Here is a 5,737-nt window from a genome sequence, read left to right on the forward strand (position 1 = left end):
ATCATGTAGGATCGCAGCAGATTCTCACCCTAGTGTTAGAGGAGTAACAGAACTCATCTCTTATTATTATTAGAGTGATGCTTCTATGGACATAAGGACCTATTTGTAAAATGAACATATTTTTATTTTCAAAGTTCAAACAGTCGATCCGAACCGTTCATCTTGTTCTCCATATTAATATGTGCTTGGAGACCAAATTTTACATTTTTCTGAATTTTTTTACTATTTATTAAGATGGGTACAAAAAATATCAAATTCAGACCATTGAATTTTGTACCCATCTTAATAAATAGTAAAAAAATTCAGAAAAATGTAAAATTTGGTCTCCAAGCACATATTAATATGGAGAACAAGTTGAACGGTTCGGATCGACTTTTTGAATTTTGAAAATAAAAATATGTTCATTTTACAAATAGGTCCTTTTGTCATAGAAGCCTTTGCCTTATTATTATTATATTTTTGCTCTTCAGCAATTCGTGACTGTTGACTGTTGCGCACCAATGAAATAATGTGAAGTGTGAACTCTTCATGCCTGGAATCTTGCCATAAATAATGCAGTACCTACTTCTCCAATCTTTCTGTTTTGGTGACTTGTGAATATTGTGACTGGTTGAATAATTCATTTGTCGAATAAGAAAAAAATTAAGCTACCTACCTTGTTGATCAGCTCCCAAGTCTCTTCTCCTTATATCTAATAGCGTATCACATTTTCCCACTGTCTCATTCCTCATTTTACTCTTTTGACCTGTCAAACTCTGTTACTGATTTTGCAACGAGACACACAAACCAAACCAAACCAAACCCAGCAATGGAAGCACATATCCTCCTAGTCCCTTACCCAGCACAAGGCCACATCCTTCCACTTCTCGACTTAGCGCACCTCCTCTCCCTCCGAAAACTCTCTCTCACAATCGCTGTAACGCCTTCAAATCTCCCTCTTCTCGCCCCTCTTCTCTCTAAGTCCCCTTCCATTCAAACCCTCTCCCTTCCCTTTCCTTCCAACCCTACCATTTCTCCCAGCATCGAGAACACCAAGGGACTGCCTCCTGCTAGCACCTTTACTTTAATGCACACTGTTACCGGCCTCTATGACCCCCTTCTTGCATGGATTCAGTCCCAATCACATCATCCTGTCACAGCAATTATTTCAGATTTCTTTCATGGGTGGACGCAAACCTTAGCCGAGAAACTTGGCATCCCTCGAATCATTTTTGCTCCATCTGGTGTTCTCGGGACAGCAGTTCTGCACTCTCTCTTCCGTCGAATGCCACAACGACCCGACCCGACTGATGATAAGTATGCTGTTTCGTTTCCGGACATACCCAAAGCCCCATCGTATGCATGGAACAAGCTCTCCATGTTGTACAGGACCTATGTAGAGGGAGATGAGGTTAGTGAATCGGTGAAACGAAATTTCTTGTTGAACTTAAAGAGCTGGGGTATTATATCGAACACCTTTAAGGCGCTTGAGGGGGCCTACATGGAAAATCCATTGGAGGATTTGGGGCATCAGCGGGTCTGGGCAGTGGGGCCCCTGGCACAAAGTGATGGAGTACAGGATCGTGGGGGGGCCAACACAGTCTCTTCTTCAGATGTGACCACGTGGCTTGACAAATGTCAAGAGGGATCGGTACTGTACATTTGTTTTGGCAGCCAGGCAATGGTCACACCACAGCTAGCGACCTCACTTGCTGCTGCGCTGGAGAAAAGTGGGGTTCAATTCATATGGGTCGTGCTAGAAAGCACGGTTATACCCGAGGGCTTTGCGGAGAGGACGGCTTACAATCACAAAGGTATGATCATAAGGGGGTGGGCCCCTCAGGTGGCGATCCTGATGCATGGGGCAGTGGGATGGTTCCTGACGCACTGCGGGTGGAACTCTATATTGGAATCTGTAGCAGCCGGGGTATCAATGCTGACGTGGCCGATGACTGCCGACCAGTACGTGAATGCAAAACTGCTGGTAGAGGAGGCGGGTGTGGCAATGAATGCATGGGAAGGTTTTGCACCGCCACAAGAGGATGCATTGGCAACGGTCATGGCAGAAGCAATAATGGGGGAGAGAGGGAATGCCATTAGGGAGCGGTCGAGGGAGATGCAAATGACAGCAGCTGAGGCAGTGAGGGAAGGAGGAAGCTCTTCTAAGGATCTAGATGAGCTAGTGCATGAGCTATGGAAGCTGAAAGGAATGTGAGGGGCGCCAATGGTATTACGTTTTAGTGTTTGAGAAAATGCCTGAACGAAATTATGTTTTAGGTCAGTGTCGTTGACTTCCCATAGGATATGTTCAAAATGTCTGTGTACGTTTTTGTTTATGTATTTTACAAAATGTCTGTGTACGTTTGTAATTATGTTTTAATTTTAAGCAACTCAAGCTGTCAAGCTTAATCATCGTTTTTTTTAAATAAAATAAAAAACAAAATATATAATTTACTATTTTTTAGCTTGACTGCTCCATTTTTATCAAGATTACTGCAAAATTTTGAAATTTGCTAACTTGAAGGAGCTGATATGATCTCTCACAATGTTTGCACACAAACTGGTTTTAGCCTGCTATATATTACCTTTTTGTACTTTTTAAAGATAATTCAAGAATCTTAGTTTAATCAATATAGGCATGCATAAAGAGATTACTGGTTAACTCTGGGGTCTAGGCACAGAATTTGAAAAATCAAATATAACATCCATACTTTGTCATATATGCATTGAATTTGATGCATAACAGTAAAAACTAAGGTTGTATGCACCAAGCTTTACTGGTAAGGAAAAATCAGTCCTGGTGATTGCTCATGATTAAAGCACTGTTCAGACAGTGTATGAACATCAAAAAATCATAGGTAAGCACCAGGAATTGATATAAGTCTAGTTGATGCCTATGTGACTCCAAAAAAGTCCAGAATGCCCTTTTGTCAAGAACTGATAAATCAGGAGACATCAGACATAGATCATGATTCTGTCAAATCCAAGTACATAGACTAAAAAAGAATTCCTTGCCAAACAGTTTAGACCCAAATTTTACATTAATTGGATTTTTCTGCTATTTGTTATGGATATTTGAATTTCATCTTTTGTTTTTCTTTCTTTTCTTCATGAGAAAACCCGGGGCCTAGGAATTTTAGAAACCAGACCTGGTTCAGTTCAAACCTCAAAACATGGTACATAACTTCTAAACAGACCTATGAGCATAGCCTAGCATCTGTCCTAGTGATTTAACACAAGTAAAACATAAATGAACAAAACTAGTGTTGTTCAGCGCAAAACAGCTCTTAAATGAAAGAAAAATGATAGTTCTGAGTTTAATTTAATAAAACTGCTGCACAAGCATATAGATCATGACTTGCTGAATATTTTCATACAAAGAACAAAAAATTTGGTGGAGCCAATTAGAGGGAATTGATCTTCAAAGTTCAGTAATTCAGAAAAAAAAAAGCAAAAAACTGTTGTTTGCTCCATTTGCCAGAAAACTGAATTATTTTGCTGTTTTGAAACATTGATGGAGTTCTGTATGTTATTCCTTAAGTCCTCAAATTTCTATGATCTAAAGAACAGACAGCAAGGAATGAACTGGACAAATTTTAGATTGAAATGATAAGCCAATAAAGAGAAATTCAAATCAAAAAGTGGTACCTTGTACAGATTCTGAAATTGCTGAAAATTAGAATCTGTAAGCCAAATCAACGAAATAAATTGTGTAAAAGTCTTTACGTTTGGATGAAATAAGGAATAGAGTAAGAATAAGGCTAATCCTAAATTCCATAATAGTAGCTAACCTAACTTTTTATTGGATTAGTAGAATAGTGAGCTAACCCATATAAGACAAACAAAGAATAGTGGGTTAGTGCTATTCTTACTCCATTCAAACGTCGAATAGCTTAAAAGAATAGTGCTATTCTCGCTTCATCCAAACGCACTGTAAAAGAAAAGTTATAAACAATGTCCTATGATTTAAACATAATCTCTTATACAAAAGACATAAATTGGGGTCTAAATATTGAAATAGCAAACTTATAGCAAACTTAAAGCACAAAGTCCCTTTGTGCTATGGATTGAAAAATGACAAAAAGATGCATTTAATCATGATTGTTACATAATTTGTACAGTAGTTAATGGGCAATAAGATGCATTTAATCATGATTGTTACATGATTTTTGGACTCACAAGTTAATGGAAAAATACAAAATAGCTTGCATCTGAAAAATAAATATGAAAAGTCAACTCACAGTTGACCTGCTTTGGATAATTTGATTTCAATTCAAATAAAAGCACATAAATCCACAAAGGTATGTTTTTTTTACTATCTGCATAATTTACAATACTTATGGTACATAAAGTTTAAGATTTTAATGAATATTGAGCATGCAACTAATTTTCAGTTTATCAATTAGTGCAAATTTTAATGCATATTGAGAATTTTCGGGTTCTCAGTTCATCAAATTTGCGCTAATTTTAAAGCACCAATACCGAATATCATGATCTGTACGAAGATTAAAGAACCCGCAAGATAATTGAAGCATTTAGCTGAAATATGATGATCTGGCACTAATCTTGAATGGGCCAAGTTAGATTAAAAGGCCAATTTAGACATAAAATCTTAAGTGATTAACAAATAGAGGCCGTCAGCCCTGAATATTTACCAAATGCTCCTCATGTGATTTTGTGGCCCACAACCAATTTCCCCATATGTTATGAAACAACTTTTCTTCTTCTCGAATCACAGGCGCAGTCTTTCAGCAATTTACAAATAGACTCTTCACTCTTGGCTTCTCTTTTTGCCTATTAAACTCTGTCAAATGTCCAAATTGCAGGTCCCGGTCCTCAGGAATTTACAAATAAGTCTCTCAAAATATAAAATATTTATAAATAAGTCCTTTCCAGCACCTTTTTGCTAGAACTTCTCCATTTTTAACCTGAATTGACTCAAATGAATCCAAATTAAATTCTATAATATTCTAGATTAATTTTAGAACTTATTTAAATTTGAACCAAATCTAGAAATGACCAAATTGCACTCTCATGAAATTAAGCTTAATTTTAATAAATTTCAAGTCATCTTGAATTATATTCTATAGGACCGCAATGTCGTTAAGCTAGAAAAGACCGCAAAATCTTTAAACTAAACCAATGTTTCCAAACTTCCAAATCCTTGAGAATCGCAATGTCCCTAAACTAGATATAGACCACAAAGTCTCTAAACTAGCTCAATAGATCATGAAGTCTTTAAACTAAAGCCAATATCTTCAAATCTCAAACCTTGAATATGATAATGAATAAAACAAATGAACTGAATACATTTATATATATATGGAGAACAAGATGAACGGTTTGGATCGGTCATTTGGACTTTGAATCGGTAATTTATGGTCCAATGCACAAGGGTGCCTATGCATTGCAATGCACCATAGCCCATCTCTCTCTCTCTCTCTCTCTCTCTCTCTCTCTATATATATATATATATATATATATATAGAGAGAGAGATAGGCTACGGTGAGTTGCGAAGTAAAACGCGTTTCTACTTCACGCCGTATTTTTATTTTGAAAGCCCAAACGACCGATCCGAACCGTTAGATGTTTAATCCATATTGAAATGTGCTTGGAGACCAAATTTTATATTTTTTGGAATTTTTTTACTATTTATTAAGCATTTTTGAAAACTGTTGTTTTGCTATGAACAGTAAAAAAAAGTAAAATTTTGTGAACCCTCAGATCAGCGGCATTCAAAATTGCTTAATAAATAGT

At 36.8% G+C, this 5,737-nt stretch overlaps 1 pseudogene across 1 annotated transcript; it reads left to right on the plus strand.

Annotated features, from left to right (window-relative positions):
• The first annotated feature begins 752 nt into the window (after window positions 1-752).
• LOC144554796 (flavonol 3-O-glucosyltransferase UGT89B1 pseudogene) lies at window positions 753-2,391 on the plus strand (annotated as a pseudogene). Its single transcript, XR_013511755.1, has one exon. The product of XR_013511755.1 is annotated as a flavonol 3-O-glucosyltransferase UGT89B1 pseudogene (transcript).
• Window positions 2,392-5,737: the final 3,346 nt, after the last annotated feature.

Source organism: Carex rostrata, chromosome 5 (assembly GCF_964058835.1).
Source record: "Carex rostrata chromosome 5, lpCarRost1.2, whole genome shotgun sequence".
Classification (NCBI taxonomy): domain Eukaryota; kingdom Viridiplantae; phylum Streptophyta; class Magnoliopsida; order Poales; family Cyperaceae; genus Carex; species Carex rostrata.